Genomic DNA, 17500 nt, shown 5'->3' with positions numbered 1-17500 from the left:
AGTAGTAGTAGAGTAGTAATCCTTTCTACTTTCTACTTTTGGGGAAGGGAGCTAACCGATTAAATCGATCGCAGTGATCAACTGGTACTTATTTTATCGACCTCTGAAAGGATGGAAAGCAAATTTGAAATCCGAGGTATTTGAAAACGTTGGAAAGAACACTGAATGGAATTTTTTCCGACGTTCTAATGCGTTTACCAATCAACCAACATAATAATAATAATAATTTGCTATGAAAATCCATGCATTCGAACAGCATGTTACGAAAAGGTTTACAATCATAGTTATATACAAACGAAAGGTAGGGCTAAAAAAACGTTATATAATTTGGTTAAGACATTAATTAGTAATATAGACATAGATTACACTATATGCACATGTATGTGTGTGTGTGTGTGGTGTGTGTGTGTGTGTGTGTGTGTGTGTGTGTGTGTGGTTCAATAAAACCGAAAAGCAACCTTTTACCACATGCAGGTGAAAAGCTGGGTTCGATCAAAGTATCCCACAACCTTAATCCTATTCCACTTCCATGTATAACTTCTTACAAAATAACAAAGTAACTTCTTAAACGCTTAAATCGATTCCAAAATATTAATAGTAATCACAGTCTTTTAACATTGGCACAAGCTCAGACCCTTAGGGGAAGAAGAGCCAATCGGACGTACCTCACTCCATAATTTGCTTTTATTTTCTTGACCAAACAAAAGGATGAAAGGCAATGTCAACTTGGTGTGATTTGAACTCAAAATGTTAAGGAATGTATAGCTAAATATCTCAAGTCATGACATGTAACTTTCGACTAGTTCTGCCCACTACTGCCATAGCAGTATGATTTGAGATAGTAAAAAGGATCTCTATAGAAGAGTTGGGGACGGTCACTCGACAGGTTAAAAACAGCAACTAAAACTGCCTCAAAAAACACTATACTTTGTTTAAAAAGGAAGGATATATTGGGCAACGTAGTCTTTTCTAGATAAACAGCGTCTGAAAAATAAATTGGATGGTCATAACTAGAAGGTCTTTGATTAGTAGTCTGCTAGATCATGGTTAACCTGCTATTGAACTACAATAAAGAAGGACACATTATTTAATGTTATTCAGGATACGTTGGGTCTGAAAAAAATGAGATGGTCATGACTGGAATACCTTTGATCTTAATAAGGTCTCTTGTATCAGAGCTAACATGTGGCTAAACAACAACTATAACATTAACTTCAATCATATTGTTTTTACACTAAATTTTGGGAGCAGCATAGAATCGATCAACGCTACTGTACACCCTATATTACTGGTGGTTATTTTACTAATACTAGTAGATACCAACTAAGAAAGTGGAGAGACGACACTTAATAGCTAAAGTACATTCAGTCCGGTGCCCTACAGGTTCTAATTATCTCACCTCCAAGCACCGAAACCACCAACAGGAGCAGCAGTAGCAGCAACAGCAGCAGCAGCAGTAGTAGTAGTAGTAGTAGCAGTAGTAGTAGTAGTAGTAGTAGTAGTAGTAGTAGTAGTAGTAGTAGTAGTGGTGATGGTGGTGGTGGTGGTAGTAGTAGTAGTAGTAGTAGTAGTAGTAGTGGTGGTGGTGGTGGTGGTGGTAGTAGTAGTAGTAGTAGTAGTAGTAGTAGTAAATATTAATCTTGATAATGACGACAATGATTACGACGACGATGATGATGATAATGATGGTGATGATGACGACGACGACGACGACGATGATGATGATGATGATGATGATATGATGATGATATGATGATGATGATGATGATGATATGATGATGATATGATGATGATGATGATGATGATGATGATGATGATGATGATGATGGCGATAATGATGGCATTGTTGCTGTTCTTGTAGTAGTTACTGTTAATTGGCAGCCGTTATTATACTAGCCGTTGTGCGTATAGTTGTCATGGCGGTAGATAGGCCACCATTTTGGTGACATTGACAGCCAATCGCCAACTGTTGGATTTACAGTGGGCTACATAACGACAATTGTAAGGACATAGATGGCACTGATATCATTATCAAGACAGCGAAGATGTCAACGATTCTACAGCTAACACGATAGATAATAGAATTCAGAAGGATGAAAACGATAAGAAACAGTTTTAGTTAGGTTGTAAGTAAAGGTTGATAATGAGAGTGGAAAGAAATGGAGAAAAATGAGAATAGAAAAAAAAATCAGAACGATGACAACAATAGCAAGACTAATAATAAAAACAACTGCTACATTGTCACATACACTCCCACGTATACTGTCCCCTGCTATCTAGCAGTAGATGTAGTTTTGCTCCTGACATAAGTCAACATTATTACTACTTGATTGTGTATCTATATTTAATTTGCTATGTATACTAGAAAGTTACATTTATCCTTCGGATTCAAGTAATAAAAACGTACAACTAATATACATACATACATACATACATACATACATACATACATATATATATATATAATATATATATATATATATATATATATATATATATATATATTATATATATATATATATATATATATAAGCTTCATTGACACTAACAATTGGTTGCAATGGCAAATAAGCTTTCAAAATATATTTTTCATATTCTAATTTTTTTCTCACATTATGAGGTCTGAATATATAAGTGAAAGGAAATTTAGAGGACATTTATAGTCATTATTACCAGCAGTGCGCCACAAACAACTACGAATCTCTGTCTATGTCATGGTGAAAAAAAATAATAAATAAATAAATAATGATAATAATAATAATAATAATAATAATAATAATAATAATAATAATAATAATAATAATAATAATGCTTTCTACTAAAGGCACAAGGCCTGAAATTTGGGGGAGGGGACTAGTCGATTACTCGACCCTAGTGTTTCACTGGTACTTAATTTATCGACCCCGAAAGAATGAAAGAATGAAAGGCAAAGTCGATCTCGGCAGGTTTGTATAATTAATTACTCAGTCTTTATGGTTTCTGTTCCAGCTGCGGATATTACATAGGAGAGGGGTGTTAAAAACTTCCGTCCCTCACTTGAGGTATAGACTTTCTAAACCAGCTCGCATTGCAGTGCATTGGACCGTTAACTAGCATTAAAAATAAACAAACAAAAACATATTACACATCACTGGCGTACGTTCATTTTTCTTTTTTCTTTTCTCTCTCTCTCTTTCTTTCTCTCTCTCACTCTCTCTCTCTCTCTCTCTCTCTCTCACTTTTCACCAAAATCGAATCTTTAACGCTATCGATAAAGAATAAATTACAAAGAATCTTTCTTCTCTGATTCGAACAAGTCATCTTAATATTGGCGTTCTTGAGAACCTGTGAAAGCTTTCGTTATCAAGGGCAAGTTAGTCTAGCGGAACCTATTTCCTTCCAACAAACGCTCACTGAATCATAAAGCGAACTGAACTCAGTTTATTGCTTTGAGCTCTCGACGGTTTCAAGAACGAAGTGTACCAATTCACAATCGGTGCAGTAAAAAGAATGGATCATTTAAGAGTTAAGAATATTTGTGATAGAGTACGGTATCGATAGTTTGATACCAAATCTTTGGTTATTAATCTGGTTATTAATCCTACATTTTACTCAGTTGCCTCCGTCATACAGGATTATGAAAATATTTTGTTTAACCATTTTTTAAACATTTCTACCATTCTCAATTAGAAAGGCATGCATATCTTTTTTCTTATGTAAGTGTTCTCCTTGTTGAGGAATGGATCAGTATGATACATCAGTATGATACAATATGATATCCTTCAAACTATCATCAGCTCAAGTTGTGCGGCATCTTTTCATCATCCGTGGTGCTAAAAGATTTTTTTTTTTTTTTTGTGAACTGATGAAACGGTTTTGTAGCAATTTCAGCACTATGTCTCACATCAGGGTATAATTTGCAAACTTGCTAAAAATAGCAAAGGAGCATTATCTGAGTTTCTAAAATATCAGGTAATGGTAGATCTTTATGCACAAATGATCAACAACGATCGCTTTCTGCAGAAACAAGTGTAGGTCACAACAATGTTGAGAAGTACCCACAATAAATTTCAGATTAAGCACTTCTTCGAACCATCTTTCTAAGAGCTGCTTCCCCCAACAAATTTATTTCTTTATGGAAATGCAAACCTACAACTCACATTAAATATCACATTTAGATCCCAAGGTATAAGAAAATACAGCAAGACTGAAAGACACTGCTTCTTACACCACAATCTAATAAGTAAATATAAAATTATCATAACTCACCAAAGAGGATTTGGGGGAGCAGCAGGTTTTCCTCAATGTGGAAACAATGTAAAGCCATTTTCTCTCTGGGGAGTAAATTTGAGGATTATAAAAAAAATTGTTCATTAGCGTGGGTGGAGAGAAGCAAAAAAAAAGTACCAAAAAATATAAAAATCAGAAATTATCATAAATGCGTTGGAAAATTAAGAGATTGAGTACAGTTTGCTGATTAAGAGTACAGACTGAAATTCACGGGGAAAAGGTTTTAGAAATAAAAAGCACAATAAAATTTGTATAGCTAATAGCAGTGATTGCAATAATGGCAGAATTTATCATTGATGATCAGTCGATATGAAGCAGGGCATAAAATGGTGGGAACAACACAGGTAATGATAATGGCGACGAGAATAGTGGTTATGTAACAATGATTATAATTGCGACAGTAATACAAGCAATATCTCGAGTTTAGGTTTAATATATGTATATATTCATCTGTCATCTGTATATGTAGCTGTATGTAAGCTTTGTGTGCATTTATCGTGCTTGTTTTCTTTTAAAGCATGTACTTTATATATGTCCACACACACACAGACTCACACACACACACCACACACACACACACACACACAACACACACACACACACACACACACACATGCATATATGAATTTATCCAGGGCAGAAAAAGAGGGCACTGTTCAGGTTTTTACAGCCTCCTCCACTCTGGACAGATATGATTGATGCGATTAGTGGCCATACTGATTATGTTTAAATCAATCTCTACCATAACACGGGTGGGAGAAAGCCGGGGGCCTGATCTGAATGCTTGCAGTATATTATAATCTGTTGAAGACATATTACGAGCAGGTAATATTGGTGTTATGCAGAGTGATGAGTGAAGCCTAGCACCTATGTAAGGTTGTATGAATATATATGTTTGCATGCATGTACGTTGATATGGACACACACACATACACACACACAGAGGAGGAATAAGAGAGAGATTAACATGGGTTTAATATGCCAATAAATAGCCAATGATTACGATTTAAAAAGCTAACCAATAGATTCTTAAAACTTATGAGAGGTTTTTTTTATAGCACTTCAAAAAATTGTAGCATAAACAACATAAGAGAAGCTATAAACCCAAGCATTACAGACGAAATTTTTGCTAAATCCAGCCCTCTCACTCTAAAGAAGCATTTATATGTTGATGCTATGAAGGGAAATGCATACATACATACATACATACATACATACATACATACATACATACAAAGTTCTGGGGTTAGTTGTTCAGAACAACATGGTTAGTCCTTCAAGTGTCCCCAGTCGAAACAAACTGCCTTTTATTGGAATCATTGTTTTAATAAAACATACGCATACGCATACATGTGCGCATGTATGTGGGAGAAAGTTGGAGGGGAGCAAGAGAGAGTTTTGTTAGAAAAGACATGCCATATGGTTACAGATCACAATATATTGGTGGTTGGTAAATAGTGCAGAAAATGTAAAAGACATTTTTAAAAACGGTGTAAAATGGTGTGTGTGAAAGTTAGTAGATGTGAAAACGTGTTAAATGTATATTTAACTTAATGCACACGGGTACAAGCATTTGCACGCGCACACATATACATACTCGTACAGACATATACATACATATACATACATATACACATGCATACATATACGCACATATACAGAGAGGAAATATGGTGGGGTCTGAAGATATTCTCCTGCGACTTTAATAGGGAGAAAGGTCGTCATTAATGTACGTGCATTGGTAGGCATCCAGGTGTGTAGATGCGTCGCTGTATACATGCATGGACATATAAACATATATATATAATAACATGCGTGGGTGGATGTAAGGATATATATAATATACATATATAATATACACATATCAATGCATCAATATACATATATATATATATATAAATATATATATAATATATATTATATATATATATATATATATATATATATATATATATATATTATATATATATATATGCATATATATATATATATATATATATTATATATATATACATATTTATAATATATATTACTTGACGTAGTTGACATCTTTGCACATGCAATGTCTTTAAAAAATTACTCCAAGCAGCAATGCCAGTAAGGTTTGTGAATTTACGGGTGTCATTGCAAGGAAAGTGATACATACGAACCCCAAAACCACGTTTTCAGCAACATGACATTGCTAATAATCTTTGTGCGTGTATATATATATGTACGTATGTAGGTTGGTAAGCAAACACGTAGGTGGATACGTAGGTAGTTAAGTAGGTAAATATTTGTGACTAAACTGCAAGAATATATAGCAGTTGTTGGTTTGCCGTATTCAAGTCTTTGACTAAATTCTATGAATGAAGACACGAGAAATGAAGAAATTGTATATGTGTATATGTACACACAGCAGCAGCATACAGCGAACACAAACCTTGTGAATCAATACAAAGTAGTTGGCGAGATATATGAAGAAGATATATATGTTGAGTTTACTTTAAATCATCGCCTAACACAGCCAGTTGCTGAACGAATAGTAATAGTAGTAGTTGTTGTATTAGTAGTAACTGTTGATTTTGTTTGGCCCCAGGTAAAAGCCTGATTGAGTAGATCGACAATCAAATGCAACCCAGCCGTGATGTTCAGCCTTTTAGTCAGTTCATTGTGTAAGTAAAATAACATTATGCAACGTGTTCCCTCCACTTTGTAAGATAGTAGAGCGTGATTTGTGGGCGACTCGGCTGCTGTTTCTAACAACATGAGTGACCACATAGCCTCTCTGCCGTTAGCTTACAAGGATAGTATATATACTGAATGTAGCTCCCATGTATGTATGTATGTATGTATGTATGTATGTATGTATGTATGTATGTATGTATGAATATATGTATGTATGTATGTATGTATGTATGTATGTATGCATGTATGTATGTATGTATGTATATATGTATGTATGTATGTATGTATTTATGCATGCATGTATTTATGTATTGAATTATATCAAATATAAAAGAGTTGGCTCACTCGATCTGCTGTAAATAGTAGCCGAATTTTCACTCAGATTACATCCTCGTATCTTTTAAGATGAAGATAAAAAAAAAATAAAAGATTCTGCAGATAATGTAGTCCAACATACAGATTCTCAATATAAAGACGAGATGGTCATGACTGGCATGCCTTCGATCATAACTCGACTGAATCAAGGCCGACTTGGTGGTGATGGTGGTGGAAGACAAGCCACAACAGCTACAACGACGTGTCATTTTGGCTATGTTAGGGAGTCTGTGTAAATGTGTAGTCTGCAATCGAAGCTATAAACGATAACTATTCTTAACCAAGTCGTCCATTCATTCATATGGTACATAATGAATCTTGATAAGAGCGTGCATTGCGTGGGAATAGTAGTAAAACCATCACATACATATATGCACTTGTTTTCATGTCGTTGTATGTTTTGTCTGTGAATTGTGTGTATGCGTGTATGTGTACGTGTATGTGTGTGTGTGTATGTGTGCATGCTTGTGTGTGTGTGTGTGTGTGTGGTGTGTGTGTGTGTGTGTGTGTGTGTGTGTGTGTGTGTGTGTGTACGTGTACGTGCGCGTGCTCAGCTAATTTCCGCTTCGGTTAATGCTTGACCGTTTCAGCTAATACTTAGAGCTAGTCACACACACACACACACACACACACACACACACACATATGTATATTTGGATGTATGCGTGTATGTCTGTACATATGTATGCAAGTGTCTATATGTACACGAATTCTGATCAGTCTGTTGTAACAGACATGCGCGCACACACACGCACACATCCACACTCATATCTATAATTCTATAATGTGCATATATATATATATATGTATGTATGTATGTATGTATGTATGTATGATATATACAATGTATGATACCCTTATAAGACATTGCTTTTTACTGAAGAAGAAGAAGAAGAAGAAGAAGAAGAAGAAGAAGAAGAAGAGAGAAGAAGAAGAAGAAGAAGAAGAAGAAGAAGAAGAAGAAGAAGAAGAAGAAGAAGAAGAAGAAGAAGAAGAAGAAGAAGAAGAAGAAGAAGAAGAAGAAGAAGAAGAAGAAGAAGAAGAAATAAAGAGCATGCTGAGGAAGAAAAAACCGATGTGCAAGCTCTTAAATAAATAAATGATGTTTGAATGAATGAATGAATGAATGAATGAGTGAATGAATGAATGAATGAAAGTGCAACAGAATGCGAAAGATAAAGAAAAAGGTGAGTGAGAATGTTTCAGTGACAAAAGGACAAAGAGAATGAGGAAGACATGCAGACAGAAAGATAGCAAGAGAAACGTAAAGAGAGAGAGAGAGAGAGAGAGAGAGAGAGAGAGAGAGAGAGAGAGAGAGAGAGAGAGGCGAGAGAGAGAGAGAGAGAGAGAGAGAGAGAGAGAGCAGAGAGACAGAGAGGGAGAGTAAGAGATAGATAGAACTAGAGAATGAGAGGGTGACAGCTAGAAAGATCAATGTACATGACAAATAACCGATGCAGATCAATTTGTGCAAATAGAAAGAAAAAAAAGAAAGAAATTCTGCACACTGCCAGAAACCACAAAGCATATTTCGAAAATTGAAAAAAAAAAATAGAATAAAGAAATAATTAATAAACCGTATATATGTGTGTGTGTATGTATAAGAAAGAAAGAAAAGAAAGGAAAAGGGTTGGAAATGAAAAAGAGAAGTGAGAAAAAGAAAGAAAAAGGTAAGAAATAAGGTATCAGTGAAAACGCACGTACCTTGACAAGCGTTGCTAAAATAAACGGGACATATTGGACGGTTGAGGAGCATTGTGAGAAAATGTTCAATCTGCAAAGGCACAAAGTAACACAGCAGTCTATCTAACCATGGTCCACCTACACAAAAATAGCCGTTGCTGTTGGTTACCGTTCACATTTTCGTACGTTCGTCATAGTTACCTTTCCATGAGATGATATTCCTGGTTGTCTGCCGGATTAGCTAACTGGTTAGTGGGCTTGTCTTGTAATATTGGCTCATTGGTTAGTTTGGTTATCTATCGGATTAGCTAAGTGGTCAGTTTGGTTATTTACCGGATTAGCAAACTAGTTGGTTAGGTTGTCTGTCGGATTAGCTAACTGGTTAGTTAGCGAATCTATGTGCCGGATTAGCAAACTGGTTAGTTTGGTTGTCTATCAGATTAGCTAACTGATTAGTTAGGTTGTCTAGGAGATTAACAAACTGATTATTTTATTGGTCAAAGGGTGGAAAGTTATCGGAGACAATAAGAAAAAGAGGAGCAAAATAAAGGTGTGAATCTGGAAAAGTGAGGAAGAGTTTGGCAGTCTCTTACAAACAAAAGCTCATCCACCCCGAGTGCTTGGGTCTCGCGATTGTTCGAACCTGCTTGAGATGCTGAATTCGCTAGAGAACGAGAAATACTGAGCTAATTAAAGAGGAGATGGGTGATGGTTTATATTAAACACAATACAGGTTTCAAACTGTAGGTAAAAAGAACACCACAATAAAGTCTATGTACAATTACAGAACCACACTCCAGAGAATGTGGGAAGTTTCACGGTTCTCTCGAACTAGAAGACGCCGATGTGTAAATTCGGAAGAATTGCTTTATGGAAGGAATCAGAGTTGTGGACTGATCTAGGCGGCCAGTCCTTTTCCACTCCTTTTTGGATACTTTATCCTTAATTGTATTGGTTTCGGGTGACAGATTTTAAAATTATGTTTGTATGCATGTATACATATATACAAAAAGACAGCATATTTACAAACAGATATATATGTATATATATATATATATATATTAATATATATATATATATATACGCCTATACATATATATACATATACATATATGCATATCTATGCATATATATACATATATGCATATATATGCATCTATGCATATATATATTTACATATATATATGCAATTATATATGTATATATTATATGCATATATGTATATTTATAATGCATATATATGTATATATAGGCATAGATATATATGCATATATATATGCATATATATATATAATATATATATATATATATATATATGCATATATATATATGTACACACATATATATATATATGCATATATAGATATATATATATATATATATATATATAGAGGAGAGAGGAGAGAGAGAGAGAGAGAGGAGAGAGAGAGAGATGAGTGTATTTCGTTTTTTCACTTTCCTGAGGAGAAGATTGCATGTTTTTATACCATTTATTCTTTTGAATAATATCAGTGGAATTTTCGAAACATGTGTCGAAAGTAAAAATATTTGATTACACTTGCGTTAAACTCCATTTATTTATAATATATATATATATATATATATATATATATATATATATATATATATATATTGGTAAAAAACGGTAAGATAACAAAAGAAAGAAAGAGACCTCAATATTATGTAAATAGAGGTAATTTATCTGTAAAATAATATGCGACAATTATTCAATACCCAAGATAAAACTCTGAGTTTCGGATGCCGAGGTGGAAATCCCCAACACCATCTCTTCGGTTATCTTGGCCATCTGAAAAACGGCATCCGAAACTCAGAGTTTTATCTTGACTATTAATAATTGTCACATATTATTTTACAGATATATATATATATATATATATATATATATATATATATATATATATATATATATATATATATATAGTTAATCCAAACATGAAAACACAAAGAGAAAACACAACAACGCGAGGACGTGGAACAATATAGTATTATTGGACGTCAGGAAGTAAGTAAGGGAAGAAGGAGGGTTTTACGTTTCGAGCGGAGCTCTTCGTCAGAAACATAGGAAAAGGAAAGATCCAGAGAAGGGAAGACGGAGGAAAAAAAATCGCCAACGGTACACACGCGGTCATATATATATATATATATGCATGTATATACATCTTTCTTTCCTGCACAGACGTTCTAAGGACTGGACATCTCCCATCTCCCTCTCTCTTCTATCTTTTCTCTTTTCAAAGAAAATATTTCCCTCAGCGTTCACTATTTCTCCCTCGTTCAGGTCTAACGACCCTCCATGTTTGTTTTAGTTCGGTTTCCCTGTATGTCTCCACTGTCCTGTTCCTAACTTTGACCCTCCATGAAATCCCAAATTTTATTTTGGCATTTGTGGAAGCGGCTGTCTTCGAAGACTCATATTCTCGTTGATTGCCCGAGAAGGGGAGTAGATGGATGGCCGACAACTGATGAAGGGGCGTTCTTTGTATTTTTTTACTCTCGTTGTTTGCGTATTTGGCTTATTTGTTTTCGTATTTCATGTTGATTGCTGTTGGTGACGTCCTGTTCCCATATATATATATATATATATAACAATTTGTATAAAATATTTGAATTGAACTTATAATTGTTCAATTCATTGTTTTGTTTTTCCATTTCTGACTTTAATATATATATATATATATGTATACACACACATCCAGATGTTTTGTATTCCCGTTTTTATACGGCACAAATTTTATTGTTTCGATGGACACACTATTTTGACCAATAAAATGGATAATTATTGCTGTTGTTGTTGTTGTTCAACTTCCTCTACTGTATTCCTTCAGTTTACCTCCGATTTATTATCTCCGTAAGTTTCACTTTTTTTTAAATCAATTTTGAGGAATTAACCTGCAATATATATTAGGGTGCAGTCTTACCTTTTATATTGGTCCCAAAGTAGAAATGACTCTACGTCAAAACATTCGCGATTATTTGAAAAACAAAAGCCATAATTTCAATTTGAAAATGAAAAATGTAGCTTCCAACGATGGCATCAGAATTATCTCAGTGGTAGATGAGACAGAGGTCACAGGTAGCTTAAAACGACTCCAAAAGAGTTTACGAAAACAACAACAAACAGCATCATGGTAACAGTTATCACTGTTGTTGCCATGGTAACCAAAAGCATTGACATCACTGTCAAAGCAATTTTGACATCACTGTCAAAACAGTTAGTTACTACAATGAGGGAGCACCTACGGGGAGTGGGGCACTTGAAAAGAAATAACAGCACAATCTCCTTCAATTTATACTTTACAGTCTTTAAAATGCGAAACAGTAGACGTTCATTCCTTCAATGGCAGAACAGAAGCTGCTAGAAAATACAAGAGTGAGATCCCTCATCCTGGGATGGTGACATTTCCTGCCAAGGATGTAAAGAGCACAAAAAAAATAATGATAATAAGGACAATTTTCTATAGGTGCATCAATCATAGACACCAGAAGTTGCAGTGTCTTACTCCAACGCAAATCAAAAGATGCCTGCAAGAAATATGATATGTAACGAAAGGTAGACAATTCAGGACAGTGTTGACCATCTGCCACAAGTGAGCAGAAAATTTGAACAGTGGTCACAATCACACGTACGTCTCAGGAATTCGTTATTCGTTATAATTCCACTTTGTATGGGGTGACACATAACTAAACTCAAAGACATTAGCGTGTCACTCAACAGGAACAAAAGCAATATGATGTCACTAGGAGAGGGTCACAATGAAATCATTCCTAACAAAACTGAATGGAACATTAGCAGAGTTTCAAGTATTGGCCGCAGATCTCTCTCGAATCAGCTTTTCAAACTAGTGACCGTTTGTGTATCGACAGAAGCTGGGCGCGATTAGAATAGAATCGACTCATGTAGAAACTGTGTAGACAAACAATAATTCATCCAAGTTGTACTTAGAGTCCAAGTGCAAACCTTCCTGACATCCACGAATATTTGTTTCGATGCGTATGAATAGCTGTGAGTGATCGTCGAGAGCAAGAAAACTAAATGTATTTTTCAGTGAAACAGATAGATTATCTCAGAGCTTTTTTACACAATAAAGAAAATAGCGTCTAAGCGTCTTTTTCTGCCGCTGCAACCACATCAGCAGCGGCAGTTACAGTGGCAGCTACAGAAACCAAAAACAATAACTTTCACTCAAATAGTGCTTTTGAAAAAATGTCCCTACCATAAATAAAAGCGGAAAGGAATGCCAGAAAACATGGTCATAACCGCAACATCATCCGTCTCGGATAAGGAAGGAGCCACGGACAAATAGTCAAAAACGGGGTGGCTGAAAAAGCTGAATAGTGGGACAGGAGAAACCAGAGGTTTGATACTAAGTTTTCGTAGCTCCAAGACCAACAAAATCCAAAGTGGCACAAACAGACCACTACCACCACCCACTAACAACAACAATAACAACGATAACGAAGGGCACTCTCAACAACAACAGAGTAATTCACAGCAACAAGAGCAACAGGAACAACTGCAGCAGTAACACAAAAAGGAAATTACAACAAGCACCAATAGCATAATATCTACTACAAAAACAGCAGCATCAAGAGTGAAGGTATGAAAATGAAGCTAGAATTGGCGAAGGCTAACATCTACAACAGGTGGTGGGTATCAGTAAAGAGGAAAATTAAAGCAGCATTCAAGAAATTTAGTAAAGTAGTTATAGAGAATAGTCGAACAGAGGAGGGGGATAATCGTTTGATTAGAAGGGGTGCATGGAAGAAACATCATATACAGCGTGCTAGAGATGAGCTTGACTAACATTTCGTCGACTCGAAAGACAGGATAATTCGTTGTTAGTTTTAGATTGCATACATTGAAACGATGACACGAAAGCTGTTTGAAGTGAGAGAGAAGTGGTTGGTGTGATAACAAAGCTACGTCTCGATATATGAGGGACTGTACAGGGCTCATTGCAATCCAGTTCCAAGATGTACGTTGTTTTCTAGCAGCATTTAGCCGAACCTTTCATGAGAAGCGATAGACTAGAGACGGTGAGCTTCGATGCATACCTCGAATATCTGACACAACTCTCGACCGAAAACTCAGAGTGATACGAAAAGCCGATTTCAGGAGAAGAAATGTTGCACATGGTGACCCACTATGTGACGAACAAATCGCCGTGAATGAATTGTCTCGTCTACGAGATTTATTGCTACTGTCAGACTTGTTCGCTACTGTCTTAGCAGGAGTATATGGCAACTGACAACAGACTGGAGCATTCCCAGTTCTGTGAGTCTAGGAATGATGATAATGCTGAGGAAGGATTTGAACAAATTTCAGGCCTAGTAACTTTACAAAAACGTCAGTAAAGATCCTTGCTAAGTGGTTGGTGCTTATCGTTGGTAGAGTAGGCAAAGATACGATCACTTGCAGATCTATGCACAACCTCCGATATATTGTAGGATAGGTCGGATATAGATCTAGCTTCGATGGTACACTTATTAATTTGGATCAGTACAAAGTTTAGGAAAGAGTTAGTCGACTATCGCTACTTGGCAGCCATACAAAGAACGAATTTCGGTCCCTTCTTCTGTGATAAGATCGCTACAATGTACAATGCCATCGTTTTCGTGGTCAAACGTAACATTCACCTCTTGGAGCCGTTTTGCATTGGATGTCAAGGATGTCAAGCTTACAATGCAAAACGATTTCAAGAGGCGAATGTCTTATATGTGCTGACAGTGGGGTTGTTGTTTCGAAAGATATAGACATTGAAAAGTATCCCACTTGAACAAGGGCACAAAAGAACCATGTCTACTGTGCAGACAACTTCTGTGTATTTACAAACGATATCAGACACTTCAGAAATTAAGGTGTTAAGCACCAAACTGGAAGAGTACCTTGAGATAACGAAGGTGCGCATTGATGGGTTTTCAAATTATCATCTGAAGAAAGTCCATTTGGATAGTGCCGGATTCTATCGCTGGACTGAGTGCCAGATTAAGTGCTCAGAGTCTGGTTCGGACTAGATATCAAACTAGAGAAAACTGAAAAGATGTCGGGTGTGGGATGGCTAGTCTCGTTAAGAAAAGGACAAATATGTCCCTAAAAGGTCGGACAGAAGTTGTTAACGCCTATATCGCCACGTCGTAACTTGTTCCAAGAAACACACGACTAGAATGGAATGTGCGCTTTCTTGTGGAAGGAACATGTTCCGCCAGTCAGGAGGTCAGTCTGATACTAAAAGATTTCGGAATGCTGTGGTTGATGATACACAGATTCAACAACCACAGCATATCAAAGCTTCAGTATTGAGGCTGATGCACCTGCTAATTCCGTACACCATCACTACAACTACTACTACTACTACTACTATGATGACGACGACGACGACGACGACAGAGAACAAGTGTAGTCGCCGTTCGTAAGACACGTTCTTTAGCTGCTTGTCTCCATGATCGAGCGGCGGCATGGGTAAAGGGCAAACCAAAGTTGGACGTTTGATGTCTGGAATATTTGACAAGCGTTCACTGCATTCTATCATTGAAAAATTGTCCACACTCTTCCCCATACACTCTCAACAAAACTTCTAAACTATCATACATCATGTTCCCGGTCTCACCACCAAGGTCATCATGTGCATAAACTCCTCAGATCATAAGGGAGCCTCTTCACAGTCGCTCGACCTTCAGAAATGATAGCTAAATCTACCTCAAATTCATACAAAATTAGGGAACACATTGGTTATATGAGGTTTTATATAATCTGAAAGAAAGAGGCATGGTGGTTACGGCAAGAAAGTCTATAATCGTTGGTCTACCTAATCTGACAGAGTTATAAACAATTCCCATCGTTTCAACACATCAAGGTGGCAGGTTTACAAAGGCTTCAACCATCTTTAAAAGGAATTTATCCCTGTCTAAAGGAGAGAAAAAAAGTGTTCCATCACCAAGGAAGATAATTCTTTGATCTTACCGGCTATCATCCTATTACTTTCATACTATCACAAATGTAATGAAAACAGTTGTGAACAATACCTTCAATACCTAAGATCTCTATCTATCTCCCTCCCTCTCTCTCACACACAAACTTATACACACACAAACACACACACATCTACACGCATTCATTCACCACTCAGTCGCTCACTCTACTTCCCTGTCTCCTCAGTGAACTCTAACATGGTTTCCCTAAAGGCTGAGATACCGAAGGCTTACTCATATATTACTCAGCAATGATCTTTCGCCCTTGAGAAATTCCATGGGCGCAATGCTGTTGACGTCAGTAACGCCTTTGAACCGTATCTGGTATATGGTCCTCCCTACTGTCTACATTGTCTCTATAGACTACATTAGTCTCTGATTTCTTAGACTGGAAGCTTTTTTTTTTGCAGACCGCTGTATTATGATCTCTCCAACCCACGTTCTATCACGTCTAATGTACTTCAGGGCTTCCTCAATGATATCTCCTCGTAGTCTTCTTTCTGTATATTATTGATCAAACTGCCGTCACAGCCAACAATGCAAACTTCTAAATACACGATATTCTCATTTCAGTCTTCCTTAATTTTTCATTAACCCCAAACCCTCTAACCAGATGTGCATTATGCTATCCTTCTTCCATGCAATAAAAATATGTGACTGCAACCCTACGGAACGCTCTCTCTCTCTTTTACTCTTTTACTTGTTTCAGTCATTTGACTGCGGCCATGCTGGAGCACCGCCTTTAGTCGAGCAACTCGACCCCGGGACTTATTCTTTTGTAAGCCCAGTACTTATTCTATCGGGCTCTTTTGCCGAACCGCTAAGTGACGGGGACGTAAACACACCAGCATCGGTTGTCAAGCAATGCTAGGGGGACAAACACAGACACACAAACATATATATATACACACACACACACATATATATATATATATATACATATATACGACAGGCTTCTTTCAGTTTCCGTCTACCAATTCCACTCACAAGGCATTGGTCGGCCCGAGGCTATAGTAGAAGACACTTGCCCAAGGTACCACGCAGTGGGACTGAACCCGGAACCATGTGGTTGGTTAGCAAGCTACTTACCACACAGCCACTCCTGCGCCTTTTTTATTTTTTTTCGTACAAAACATCAAGCTGCCAAAGTTCAAGCTGAACATCAGCTGTAATAATCTGAGACAGCCTGCAAGAATCATAGCTACTTCCTTTACATTTCTCTAAAATATAAAAAATAAAACCCATACGTTTTATTTTCAATATTTTCAATATTTCTCATAACGTCTTACACAACACAATTCTGGGAAACATTCTTACAAATTTGCTCAGATACAAGTCTTTTCTCTAATTATTTTGTTTCCTCCGCGTTCAAAGTTTATTATTCTGCAAGTTAAGCAACTACTCCCCACTAGTACAATCACCGTACACTAAATACTGACCTATTATCTTCTCAGAAATTTTTTTTTTTTTTCCATGAATCTTTTCTGCGAAAGGACTGATAACACGAATGAGGGCT

At 36.4% G+C, this 17500-nt stretch overlaps 1 long non-coding RNA gene across 5 annotated transcripts in view; it reads right to left on the bottom strand.

Moving 5' to 3' along the window:
• The window catches only part of LOC118763121, a 242022-nt gene extending 232838 nt beyond the window's left edge, over positions 1-9184 (bottom strand). For 3 of the 5 annotated variants that reach the window (XR_004998876.1, XR_004998878.1, XR_004998874.1), the window contains exons 1-2: positions 9016-9184; positions 4249-4313 (exon numbers count right to left, since the gene is read on the bottom strand). This is a non-coding gene — a long non-coding RNA (uncharacterized LOC118763121). Of the gene's footprint in view, positions 1-4248; positions 4314-6415; positions 6610-7281; positions 7636-9015 lie in introns of those variants that run through there. The other 2 variants (XR_004998875.1, XR_004998877.1) reach the window with 2 other exon arrangements.
• Between the last annotated feature and the right edge of the window lie 8316 nt (positions 9185-17500).

The sequence above is a fragment of the Octopus sinensis genome, linkage group LG4 (assembly GCF_006345805.1).
Source record: "Octopus sinensis linkage group LG4, ASM634580v1, whole genome shotgun sequence".
NCBI classification, from domain to species: domain Eukaryota; kingdom Metazoa; phylum Mollusca; class Cephalopoda; order Octopoda; family Octopodidae; genus Octopus; species Octopus sinensis.
This window is presented reverse-complemented; position numbering and strand designations above follow the sequence as displayed.